Below are 13,895 nucleotides of genomic sequence, written 5' to 3' on the forward strand. Positions count from 1 at the left end.
CTGGAATTGTGACTAAGTGTGTCAATTAATTCCACAAGTATGAAGTTTTGCATGGATGGTTTTGACCGAGCCCTACATGTTAGGTCTGGACGAGTGCTTCACGCTCAGTCTGGATGGAGCTTTTAGCGCTTGGTCTGGCAGAGGGTGTTAACGGTCGGACTGCCCGAGGCGGCTCATGCTCAGTCTGGATGAGGCTTGAAGTGCTCAGTCTGGCTGAGGCTTTTAGCGCTTGGTCTGGCAGAGGGTGTTAACGGTCGGACTGCCCGAGGCGGCTCATGCTCAGTCTGGATGAGGCTTGAAGTGCTCAGTCTGGCTGAGGCTTTAAAGCCTCAGCCAGACTGAGCACTTCAAGCCTCATCCAGACTGAGCACTAAAAGCCTCAGCCAGACTGAGTACTTAAAGCCTCATCTAGACTGAGCACCTAAAAGCCTCAGCCAGACTAAGCACTAAAAGCCTCAACCAGACGGCGCCAACTGATAATGCTGTTCGTCCCAGTGAATGGATCGGGCAGGTCCAAGCTCCTCAAGCCCGCGTCCAAATGATCAAGCCCACCGGATAATCTGCAAGCAAGTTCAACGGGGAACGGGGTAGTCCCCCAGTGAACCCTCCGACGAGCAAATTAGGAAGAGAAGTAATGTGTAGAGGGAGAGGTTAGGGATTGAAAAGCTTTACCTTCTTCTTGCCTTCAACGTTTGCTTATATCCTTTGGTAATCATTTCGCTGTCTCTACCGACCTGCCCTCCTCGCCGAAAGTCTATGCTGTAACTTACCTTGTTCAGGGTAAGGGGACCCTGTTCCGACGGGAGGTGCTATTGTAATAAATGCCGTGACGTGCTGCATTAATGGTGATGTGCAGTGGCAATAACTTTGCAGATCTTTGTCTGCTGATGTGGCTTGTCCTTTACCCGTCACGTGCCTGAATGCCGTTGGTTCTTGATGCCATATTAGATTCCAGCTGTTCTGGACTCCATCGGCTGGGTTATGCATTGGGCCCTGAATGATGGGCTTGGGTTGTTTATAGTGGTTCATGGTCTTTGTGGACCTGTCCATGTCATTTATTATGTTATAATTTAATATAATATAAAATCATTATATATTTATTTTAGTTACACTTTTATAGCACAATAGGGTTAAAATTATTAAAATACAAATAAATAATTGAAATAAAAGTATTATATATATTTGTTTAAATAACACTTTTATAGAATGATAAGGTTAAGATTATCAAAATAAATAATTACAATCATTCTTTAATTTTAAATGACTTTTTTTCTCTAATTTAATTATTATTTTTAATATTAATGCATACATTGTAACCTATTTCTACAAATAATTTATATATAGACATATATAAATTGTTTAATTTAATTTTATAACATATTATTTAAAAAGAAAAAAACTAACCCGGGTCAACTACTATTATATATATATATATATCAAAGTAGTGTTTACTTTTAAAAATTTTCTCTCTCTCCTATGTGGTGCGTCTCTCACTACAAGAAAAGTGGGTTTATGAGACGAAACTATTTGCGACGGCACACTTGTCGTCTCAAAAAGTCACTTTTTGCGACGACAGAAAATGCCGTCTCGAAAAAGCAGAGTATTTGCGACGGCATCATTTGCCATCTCAAAAAAGCAGAGCATTCCGTCGCAAATGCTCTGCTTTTTTGAGATGGCAAATGATGCCATCGCAAATACTCTGGTTTTTTGAGACGGCATTTTCTGCCGTCGCAAAAAATGACTTTCGTGTTTTTTTTTTTTTTTTGTTTTTAGTGAATATTTTTAAAATTTTAAATATTTTTTTTAGATGCACCTTACTTAGATGTATCTAAAAAAAAAATATGAATTTTTTTTAAAAAAAATTAATAAATACATAAAAATACAAAAAAAAATGTATTGAATTATTGTATTTTTTGTATATAGTGAATTTTTAAAAGATTTTTTTTATAATTTTTTTAATTTTTAGGTGTATTTATGTTAGGTGTGTCTAAAAATTAAAAAAAATACTTAAAATATTAAAAAAAATTTAGTAAAAACAATATAACACGAAAAACAAGAAAGTATAATTTTCTCAAAAAAGTTTTTGGAAAACTCTAACCTAGCATAGTGATTGTGGTTTTGAGACAGCTTCATATATATACAGTCACAAAATGGTTTGAATAAATTCAAGGGTATTTTTCTGTCGCAAAAAAAATTAAAAAAAAACAATGTCGTCTTACTCTTTTGATATAACATTTCTCTTTTCATTCATTTTTTCATCTTCCTGTCTCTCTGTCTCTATCTCTCTCTTCTCTTTATCTCTTTCACTCATCATTCTTCTTTCTCTGTCTGTCTGTTTCTCTCTCTCATTTTCTCTCTGTCTCTCGCATGTCTCTCTTCTCTCTATCTTTCTCATCTGTTTTCTCTCTCTGTCTTTCTCGCTCATCTCTCTTCTCTCTATCTCTCTGTAGACACCCCATTTTTGACCGACCTCAAGACTCAGACGTCACCAATTGAGCGCTTGGTGATGTTGCATGATGTGCTCGTTCAGAAGTTTCGGAGTTGCGGCCGTGAGCCTTGCCTCCGGACTCCCGAACCCTTTTCTGTGCCTTGTCTCGGTTTGCGAACCAGACTCGGTTTTCTCTGTTTCTTTTCCTGAGGGGAGGGAGAGGTCCTGTAGACCATCTCTCAATGTCCGTAGGCTACATTTGGTGGCCGTAGGCCATTTTTCCCATTTCGGAGTCCGGTTCCCGGTTTTCGGAGCCGTCAGGCCGTGTGCCTCGGTTCGGGACCGCTTAACCATCTCCTATTGCTCTGATTTTTGGCATACTTCCTATTTTCTCCCTTTTGAGGGACACTGGGGGCTGAGAAACCCACTTCGAGGTCGAATGCCACTTTCGGTGCTTAACAGCCCATTTTCGGGACCTCGAACTGCGTGTTTTGGCCCCGGAACATTCGTTTTGCAATGGTTTTCGTTCATTTTTGGCAGGTACCTCTGTTTTATCACAGGGAAGGTCACTGAAGGGTGGGAGGCCAGCAATTGTTGCAGCAACCAGTTATCTCTCCTCCGGAGCCTCCCGGCGCCCGTTTTCCCAACTTCCGGGCTAATGTTGAACACCTTGGAGTTAGTGTTGCCAACTTTCGACCACATATCTGTGATCTACACACTTGGGAGGACCCTAAAAGTTCATGGCCGGCCACTATTTTTGATCAATCGGCCACTTCTCCTAACCGAGACCTTTTCTTGAGGGAGCTTGACCCTTTTGGACCTTTTTTTAGCTTCTCCAAGAAGCTTGACCTCTTTTAGCTTCTCCAAGAAGCTTGACCTCTTTTAGCTTCTCCAAGAAGCTTGACCCCTTTTTTTAGCTTCTCCAAGAAGCTTGACCTTTTTGTTTAGCTTCTCCAAGAAGATTGAACCTTTTGACCCTTTTTTTAAAACTTCTCCAAGAAGCTTGACCCTTTTGAACCTTTTTGTTTAGCTTCTCCAAGAAGCTTGAACCTTTTGACCCTTTTGGCTAGCTTCTCCAAGAAGCTTGAACCTCTTGACCTTTTTTGCCTAGCTTCTCCAAGAAGCTTGGCCCTTTTGCTCCAAGCTTCTAAGAGAAGCTTGGCCCTTTTGGTCAAAGCTTCCAAGAGAAGCTTTGCCCTTTTGGTTTCTCTATATAAAGAGAACCTCTCCTCCCCTTTAGGAGGTTAGAAAATTGGTTCTTCAAGCCTCAAGAGACAAATCCTCCTCCATCTCTCTCATTTTCCTAAAAAGCTTCAAGTCCTACACCACCATTTACACTACAACACCAAGCTCTACCACCACCACTCCATTCCAAGAGCAAGGAGAGGAATTCAAGCAGCTAAGAGGCAACAAATTTGGCCCAAGAAGCAACAAAAGAATTGGTCTTCAAGGGTAAGTTGCAATTTCCCCTTTTTGGCCCTTTTCTTGGATCTTTTGCAAGTCATCCATGCTTTTTGCTTTGAGCTCCGGCCATAACTGAAAGTGGCCTTATTTTGAGCTCATTTTCATATCTCATTAAGGGCTCAACCCTGTTTGAGCCCTCCATATGCCACTTGCTTCAATACCCTTCGTAAATACCGTTTTCTTGCATGTTTTGTTAGCCCACCATGCTTTTGTTTTTGGACGATTTGCAGGCCTAGAGATAGTCTTATTTTGACCTTATTAACATGTTTCATTAAGGGTCTTTGGCCATTTGTGGAATATTTTGCATACCTCATGTTATAGCCTCTTTTGAGCCTTATTTTGCATTGCATTTCTAGCATGTTTTTATATTGTTTTGGCCATTTTACAGTTCTGGAAATATGCTTATTTTTGGTCCCTCTTCAATGTTGTAGAAGGGAATTTTTCAGTTTGGGCATTGTATATACCACTTGCCTCTTTGGCCATCTTTTGGCCCGTTTTCTTACATAAAAGCTTAGCCATATCTATGTTTATTTTTGAGGATTTTACAGTTCTGTAAATGTGCATATTTTTGGCCCCTCTTCAATATTGTAGAAGGGCCCGAACCTGTTCGAGGACAGTAGCTATGAGTTGCTTCTTAATCTCATGTTTATTCCCCATTTTTGCATGCTTGTTTTGCCCTGTTTTTGTCCACTGTTTGGCCATGCTATAAACTGGAAAAGTACTTATCTTGGGGCTGCCTTGCTTCTGTCTTTTCATTCCATGTCCATATTGTGCATGTTTGGCATAGCTGTAGGCCATTTCGGGTGCCATAATCGCATTTCGGGACAATTCCATGCATTTCATGTCATTTCGCCTCATTTCGGAACTGTTTTCCCCCATATTTTACTGCTGAAAATCCATTACCATGTTTGCATATCATTTCCCATGCCATAATTTGAATTTTTGCATTGCCTCGGTTTGCGTGCCCGTGTGCACGCATTTCGAGGCACTTCATTTTCATCCATCGGCATCCTATGTGAGTGTGGCTGAGGCTCACTCATGTTGGTATAAGTCCATATCATGTTTCCATGTCATTGCATTGCGTATGCCATCGTCTCGGTTTGCGTGCCCGTGTGCACGCATTTCGAGGCACTTCATTTTCTGCCATCGGCATCTCATGTGAGTGCGGCTGAGGTTCACTCATGTTGGTATAAGCCCACTTGTCATTTCCATGTCATTTCATAGCATTCCATCATTGCCTCGGTTTGCGTGCCCGTGTGCACGCATTTCGAGGCACCCTGTTTTTATCCACCGGCATCCGATGTGAGTGTGGCTGAGGTTCACTCATGTTGGTATAAGCCCACTTGTCATTTCCATGTCATTTCATAGCATTTCATCATTGCCTCAGTTTGCGTGCCCGTGTGCACGCATTTCGAGGCACCCTGTTTTTATCCACCGGCATCCGATGTGAGTGTGGCTGAGGTTCACTCATGTTGGTATAAGCCCACTTGTCATTTCCATGTCATTTCATAGCATTCCATCATTGCCTCGGTTTGCGTGCCCGTGTGCACGCATTTCGAGGCACCCTGTTTTTTATCCACCGGCATCCCATGTGAGTGTGGCTGAGGCTCACTCATGTTGGTATAAGCCCACATCATGTTTTCATGTCATTACATTGCATTCTGCCATCGCCTCGGTTTGCGTGCCCGCGTGCACGTATTTCGAGACACATATCATCGCCTCGGTTTGCGTGCCCGCGTGCACGCATTTCGAGACACATATCATCGCCTCGGTTTGCGTGCCTGCGTGCACGCATTTCGAGACATATCATTGCCTCGGTTTGTGTGCCCGCGCGCACGCATTTCGAGACACATATCATCGCCTCGGTTTGTGTGCCCGCGTGCACGCATTTCGAGACATATCATCGCCTCGGTTTGCGTGCCTGCGTGCACGCATTTTGAGACATATCATTTTCTCGATTTGCGTGCCTGCTTGCACGCATTTCGAGACATATCATTTTCTCGGTTTGTGTGCCCGCGTGCACGCATTTTGAGGCATCTCATTTTCATAGCATTGAGTATGTTAGGATTGTATCTTAGTTTCATTTCATGCATATCATGCATATTGCATCGTGTCCGGAATAAGAGTTAGCCCGGGCACGGGAAACGAGGTACATTTCGTACTCCGAGTGACGAAATGTGTCTCAATTCCCCAGTCACCGACACTCCAGATTACCCATGATGGAGTTAGGTTTTAGCTGTAGTTTCATGTGCATTCATCCTATATTGAGTTGTGCATTTCGACTCCTCGGCCATCATGCCTCAGTACGCATGATTGGTGGCACGAGGATCGAGACATGCATATATCTGTGCAAATACATTGCTATGCCCCTTTCCTGCTCTCTGTTGCAGCAAAATGAAGAATCAGCAACCTTTTGGGGCTTGGCACGCATTTCAAGAACAGGTGTAAACAGAGGCTAATTGGGGCATTCCGGTGGATTTCCGCGCAAGACGACCCGGACATGCATCATCCATCAGAAGCAAGGCAGTCCCTGGCTTGCATGCCAGTTTTATTTGCTTTCTTAGTTAATTCATTAATTAATTAGAATTTTGTAATATTTTGGACTGTAATATTGGGACTGTATATTTATTCGGACCCTCCGAGTGAGGGCACAACTGTAATAAGTGTGGGTGAGTGTGATGTATGTCTTCCAACCCCACGTCTTTCTCCCTTTTATTTATCCGCTTACGATGGTTAGATTAGGGCATGTTTAAATTAGCATACCGTATGACAGCATGTTTGCATCATTCATCTGTATTGCATGCACCGGGCTTGGCGCATCATACTAACTGCATTGTATTTTCGATTTAAAAGTTGAATACATGTTAGCTGTAGCATTCCATATGCCATGTTTCGAATAGCCGAGCCTGCTATAAATTGCATTTTGCATGTGTTGCATTAGGCATTTCTGTACAGTTAGGATCATGCATGATTTCTAATGAATTCCTATTTTGGCTTGGAGTACTCGGTAAGCTTTATGCTTTAGCATCCTTGCATGCGTGTGAGTGACTGCCATGAATAGCATGCTTACCATGAGGCTATGTGCTTATGTGAAATATCTGCCTGAATGCCTGTGGGTGAAGGTTGGGTTACTTGAATTGGGACAATTCATCAAATGTTTGTTTTAAGCCCACTAGATAGTGGCAAAACCATCTTTTCCAAAAGCCCACCTGAGGGTGGCAAATCCGTGTCTTAGCCTACCTGCGGGTAGCACCATCAAACCATTTTCAAATAAACAAGCATGAAATGTTTCATTCCAATTTGGACGACCCGGTCTATATTTATATGCTGTGCGCATCACATAGTAACCTAGGCTAATAACCGGAATAAGAACATACAATGTTTTCAAAAATTGATATCATGGTTAGTAGAGGCCGGTCTATGACCGGGCGAGCGGGGGTGCTCACGAAGTGACCTTCCCCAATCGTACCCAAGTTCCCGAGCCGAGGCAACTTTGGTGGTGACGGACACGTGGCCTTTTGGCACCGAGTCAGGGTTTCCTAAATTTCCCAAAATAAAATATTTAGGTGGCGACTCTGTATCTGGCAAAGCAGTCCATGTTTGGCACTTCTTTCAAAAATCTGTTTTCTTAAAACGATTTGCCGGATTTTGACTCTTTGGTTCAGATTTAGAACCGTGACTAACAAAAGTCGAGTCCGAGCTGTAGCGAGGTCCCCCGCGGGCTTGTTACACTCTCTCATTTCTTTTCTCTCTCTTTCTCTATATCTCTCTCTTATCTTTCTATCTCTCTCACCCATTTCTCTTCTTTCTCTGTCTCTCTCTTTTTTTGTGTCTCTCTCTCTCTCTCGCTCATCTCTTTTCGCTCTATTTCTCTTAATTTTTGTCTATCTCTCGCTCATCTCTTGTTTCTCTCTTTTTCTATCTCTTCCTCTATCTCTCTCTCTCTCTTTCTCTCTCTTTTTCTCTCTCTATCTCTTTTTCTGTCTCTCTCTCTCTCTCTCTCTCTCTCACACTCATCACTCTTTTCTCTCTCTCTGTCTACTTATCTATTTGTCTGTTTCTCCCTCACTATGTCCGCCTTGCTCACTCTCTTACTCTCATCTTCTCTATTTATCGAGCTCCTTCTCGATTTATCGATCCACTATAAACGACGTCGTCTTACTCTTTTGAACATTTCTCTTTTCATCTATTTTTTCATCTTCCTATCTCTCTGTCTCTATCTCTCTTCTCTTTCTCTCTCTTACTCATCATTTTTCTCTGTCTGTCTGTCTCTCCCTTTCTCTATATGTCTTTGTCTCTCTTCTCTTGCTGTCTCTTTCTTTCACTCATCACTCTTCTCTGTTTGTCCCTCTTTCTCTTTCTCTCTGTGTCTCTGTCTCTTTTCTCTTTCTCTCTCATACTCATCGCTCTTCTCTGTCTGTCTGTCTCTTTCTTTTTCTCTCGTTCATCTCTCTTTTCTCTATCTCTTTCATATATCTTCTCTCTCTGTCTCTCTTCTCTCTCTCTTTTTTTTTCTCTCTCGCTCTCTCGCTCATCTCTTTCTGTCTCTCTCTCGTTTATCTCTTTTTGCTCTTTTTTCTCTCTCTCTCTTGCTCTTCTCTGTCTGTCTCTGTCTCTCTCTCTATGTGTCTCTGTCTCTCTTATCTCTCTCTCTCTCTCTTACTCATCACTCTTCTTTGTCTGTCTGTCTCTTTATTTCTCTATATGTCTCTGTCTTTCTTTTCTTTCTCTCTCTCACTCATCACTCATCACTCATCACTCATCTCTGTCTGTCTGTCTCTCTTTCTCTCTGTGTCTCTCGTCCATCTTTCTTCTCTTTATCTCTCTCATCTCTCTTTTCTCTTTGTCTCTCTTTTCTCTCTCTTCTCTTTATCTCTCTTGCTTATCTCTTTTTGTCTCTCTCTCGTGTATCTCTTTTCGCTCTTTCTCTCTCTCCCTCTCTCTCTCTTTGTCTATATCTTTTCATCCATTTTTTTATCTTCCTTTCTTTCTTCTCTTTCTCTCTCTCACTCATCACTCTTCTCTCTCTGTCTGTTTGTCTATCTGTCTGTCTCTCTCTCTCTCTCTCTGTGTCTCTCACTCATCTATCTCTTTTCTCTCTTTGTCTCTTTCGCTCATCTCTCTTCTCTCTATCTCTCTCATCTCTCATCTCTCTCTGTCTCTTTTCTCTCTATCTCTCTTGTTCATCTCTCTTCTCTCTATGTCTCTCTCACTCATCTCACTTCTCTCTATCTCTCTACTGTCTTTGTCTCTCTCTCTCTCTCTCTCTCTCTCTCTTCTATCTGTCTCTCACTCACCTCTCTCTCTCTCACCACCCATCTCCTTTACCACATTCACCACTACTGCAAACGTCATTCCACTACCACCTTACTACCACTGTCGCCACTTCACCTCTGCGACTACCATTATTACTACTACCATTGCCACCACTCCACTACAACTACTGTCATTACTACTACCATTACCTATCCTTCACCCTTGCTACTCCATCTACTCTACCACTATTACAACTTTACCACTAATCTCCTTCGCCGCCACCACCACCACCACCACCGCCACCACCACCACCACCACCACCACCATCATCTCTTGTCCACCACCTACACCACTGCTGCCGCTCCCTCTTCTCTACCACAAAAAATTAGTTCATAATTTTTGATAACCAAAAAAAATGGGCAGCAGAAAAATATTTTTCATTGACCATAGAAAATTAACTTTTATTTTAGTGGAAAATATTTTTCATTAAAATATTGCCCCTACTTCTACCAAATAAAAAATAATAACATTTTTTTTTATTAAAATAAAAATGAAACAAATAAATTTTCAATCTTCGTAACTAAAAAAAAAGAAATTTTTTTAAAAAAATTCATTAACTAGAAAAAATATATATTTTAACAAAAAATAAAATTTTTTGACGATAGCAACCCCAGTCTCCAAAAAAAATAAAATAAAAAATTAGAAGGCGTTATTTTGTTATTTAAATTTCATTTTTGACCCTTAATATATATATATATATATATTTTATTTTTTTTTGTTCCCGCCCCTTTTTTTTAGCTTTCCCGCTCCCCCACCCCCAAAAGCAAAAAAATCCCCAATCTCTCAAACCCAAAAATCCCTAATCTATTCTTACCCCCCCTCTCTCGAGATAGACGGTGAGCGGCGGAGACAACCGGTGACTCCACCACCGTTCCTAACCTGAATGACTTCCCGGACCTCATCCTCCTCCTCATCCTCTCATTTCTCCCCACTCTTGATGCTATTCAAACCACCTGTCTCTCTCACAAATGGCGAAACCTCTGGTTCTCTCTCTCCTCTTTCAACTTCGACTACCCTCTCTTCCCTCCCTCCGACTTTCCCTCCGACACCCGTCGTCTCTTCACCAACTTCGTTGACCAAGCCCTAATCTTTCTTCAACCCCTCTCTCCCCTCATGCTCTGCTTCCAGTTTGACTTCCGCGAATATCTCTATCTCTATTTCTCGCTCTGGAACTTCTATTCTCAGAATGAGAGACGAAGAGAGGCATTAATTTCTCTTTCCAGACAACTTGCTCTCCATGTAATTTCTCTTTCCATTTTCTTTTCAAAATGTTGTTTTTTACATTTTCCTTTTTTGATTAATATCTTCTTCTATAAAATCTGGTTCTGATTGGTCTCATTTCCTATTAATTTTTTATTTTTTAGATTCTCAAACATTTTTGATTATGCTTAGAATGAGTGGTTTGAAAAAATATTGGGAAAAAAATAAATAAAAATTTAATTGCAATTGCATTTGATGCATGTTTCATTTAATGTTATTTTTCATTTATTTGATTTGATTTAATTTTTTTTGATTAATTATTAATGTGGAACCCATTTTATTAATTAATAATTATGTTTGTAATATGATCGAATTTTCAGTATCATCTGGATGTTTGCAAAGGAAACAATTGAAGATTTACAATTTTGGATAGGTGAGGATGGAGGGTATGGTAAAGAAATATCAGCAAAAATTTAGAAAAGTGAAAGAAGAGATGAGTTGATGGGACGAACTTCAATCTAGGTTGCTTTTCCAGTTCCGGAACTCATCTTTTATCATTCAGAGGTTACATGCCCCTTCTAATTCACCACAACATACTTATAATATGAAATAGCTTATGAATTGTTCTTCATATTATAATTTGTGTTTTGTTTTTTGTTTTTGTTTGATTACAGGTTATCCAAAATCCCAAGAACTATGGTGCCTTGAAATGTATTGCTGGCATTGAAGATTTGGTCTTGAGAAAGCAGATGGAATCTTTGGAATCTATCTTGCTTTCCATGAATCAGACTCTTGTGCAATTTGTTGAGAAAATCTTGGATAAGAAAAAAAATCTCAACTTTTGAACTTATGATGATTATTTTGTTTATATTTTGGTAAAGCGAGCATAGCAGTATCTTGCTTTCCATGAATAAGACTCTGTAAGTTATTGGGTTTCTATCTTTTGCTCTGTACAATTTATTGAGAAAATTTTGGATAAGAAAAAAAATCGCAACTTTTGAACTTATGGTGATGATTTTGTTTATATTTTGTGAAAGTAAGCATAACAAGTTGGGATTGGGGCTTTTAGTTTTAGCATTTTTTTTGAAATGATAGGAACAAAATTTTTAATGGTTGCATACTCTCCTTGAAGGCTTTGTAAATGGAGAAATGATTTAATGCTCTCAAATCAACTCTTGAATAAAATCGTCATTGTTTTTAGAGAGTAGACGGATTTCACGATATGTGATACATTTCAAATATTTTATGTATTCTTGATCATGATAATGCTGATCATATTGTTTTGCAACCAAGAGCGATTTTGCTCATTGACTTCTGAAGTACTCAAGTTATTGGGTTCATCGACAAATGTATGAATTTTTTAGTTTATTGTGAACTATTCCAGGGAAGAGTTTCATGGTATCGTTTTCTTTCTCAATAAAATTCTTCGTGATGGTAGACAGCTGGTTAAAGCAGGATCTATTCAGGCGGCCCCAAAACAGCTACAACAACGAATTGGTATAAAACCATCTCTAGCAGATTGTCTGGATGCGCTAAGCCTTATTTACGAGATGCACCAATCAGAGTATGGAAACTACTCACTACTCAATGTCTTACATTTTCCCCCTCCCCACTGCAAGTAGGAATTTAGGATGGCTATGGGTAGTTTTTGGGTAGGCAGAACATTGAGTTGAAACAAAGACTTTTGTATTCTTTTGTTTTAGTTAAATTGATTTGGATTTAGTGCACATTTATACTTAAAAAGTCATTTCATATTCTTTTCTCCATTCCTGGATTGTTGCTAGTATGGGTTGCACATCACTTAAATTGAGAAATTTAATTAATTTTTTTATAACCTTCATCACATGCACTACTACTATCTCATTGTTCATAACCTCTATTTATTTCATGCCAGCGAGAGACTAGGGTTTCTTTCTTCTCATTCCACCATCTATTCTCAATGGAGTATGTTTTGTTTTGTTTTTTTAGTGTGCTATTTGCTGAAGCACTTGGTTTTAGATAATGTTACCTGTTCATTGATGAAAGTCATATCTTCCAATAATTGTTAGTTGTGATTGCTGCATTAATAGATTACAGAGCCAACATTAAGTTTTTATTTTAATTCTCAAGACTCACTCAATTCTAGTTTTCAGGTACATTCTTAAAGCATCAATTGTATTAGCGCTTTCAGCACTTGCCTTGAAGCCCAGGTATGCAAAGCGTTGCAGTTCTTCCTTATATCTCGGAATTCGTAAACCTTCTTTATGGTCAGTCACTCTCTTGTTTAAAGAGCATGAAATGTTGATGAGTTTGTGTGGACAAATTTGTTTATTACCACATTAAATGGTTGAAAGTGAAATTCTTTCTCTCCAGTTCATATAAATAATTTGCTTCTTCTTGTTTCTAATTCACATCCTTGATGTATTTTTTATGTTATATTCTCTTGAATTTATGAATATATCTTGAATTTTTATCACTGCAGTGGCAGTGATCTAGGTGCTCTCCAACAACTCTTGGTTGATCAACCAAACATCCCCAAAGAGGAAGGTATGCAAACTATTTAATAACGAAGCAATGAAAATTATATAAAACCATAACTGAACTGAACTTCAGTGTCAAGAATGTCCATGAGTTGGAATATCAATAGCAAAAGATTATGTAACTCTGTTTGCAAGAAACAATTCAGATTTAAAGCCATCATGAAATTGATTAAATTGAGAAATAAACTAAAAGATATGGGAAGTAAGATAATCAGAAGAAATGGGGATGAAACAAAAGAATAAACTGATGTACTACTTTTCATGGTCCACTAGTGGAACTCTAGGCTTGACATTGAGTCTGTTAAGATTACATCAGTTCATCTAGTATTATGATAATAAAATCAGGTGAAGTCAAAGTTTGTGATTTTGAAAATTATCAAACCTAGAAAATCTCGATATGTTGGATTGAGTTTTTGCTTCAATTACCTTTTTGTATTCATAATTTCCTTGGATTGTTTTTAGCAATTCATTTGAGTTGGGAAACTTTATAGCAACTTGATTTAATGACTAAAATTTGATTTGTCCCACTATGCTGATTCCTAGAGAATTTTCTTGGCCTACGGGTTTCTATACATATAAAACAACTGGTTCCAGTTATAATTTGCATATCACCTATGCTAGCCTTTGTTGAAATTTGTCATTAAAGCTGAGGAACTGTGTAGTTATTTTCTTCTTCTTCGCCCCACAACCCCCCCACCCACCAAAATAAACTTTTTTTTAACCTCCTATTTGGATCCATACAACAAACGCCATGCGTATATGGGGGGTACCATTTTATTCTGGGGTGTGTCGTACGTGTTCATATGGTGTTTGTTGTGTAGATCCACGTAGGTGAAAAAAATGGTGAAATTTATCTGGTGACAAATATCTTTTTTATTTTTATTTTATTTAACTGCAGTCTTTAGCACCATCTTACCGTTAATTGATTTTCTACAAATTCACAATATTTCTCATCTAATTGCTATGTT

General features: G+C 39.3%; 1 long non-coding RNA gene across 1 annotated transcript; it reads left to right on the forward strand.

Annotated features, from left to right (window-relative positions):
- The first annotated feature begins 11,463 nt into the window (after positions 1–11,463).
- Positions 11,464–13,615, forward strand: LOC145800090 (uncharacterized). The gene is made up of 3 exons (XR_014341410.1): positions 11,464–11,972; positions 12,541–12,597; positions 12,870–13,615. It is a non-coding gene; the product is annotated as an uncharacterized LOC145800090 (long non-coding RNA).
- Positions 13,616–13,895: the final 280 nt, after the last annotated feature.

The sequence above is a fragment of the Camellia sinensis genome, chromosome 9 (assembly GCF_055761805.1).
Source record: "Camellia sinensis isolate YWXY chromosome 9, ASM5576180v1, whole genome shotgun sequence".
In the NCBI taxonomy this organism is placed as follows: domain Eukaryota; kingdom Viridiplantae; phylum Streptophyta; class Magnoliopsida; order Ericales; family Theaceae; genus Camellia; species Camellia sinensis.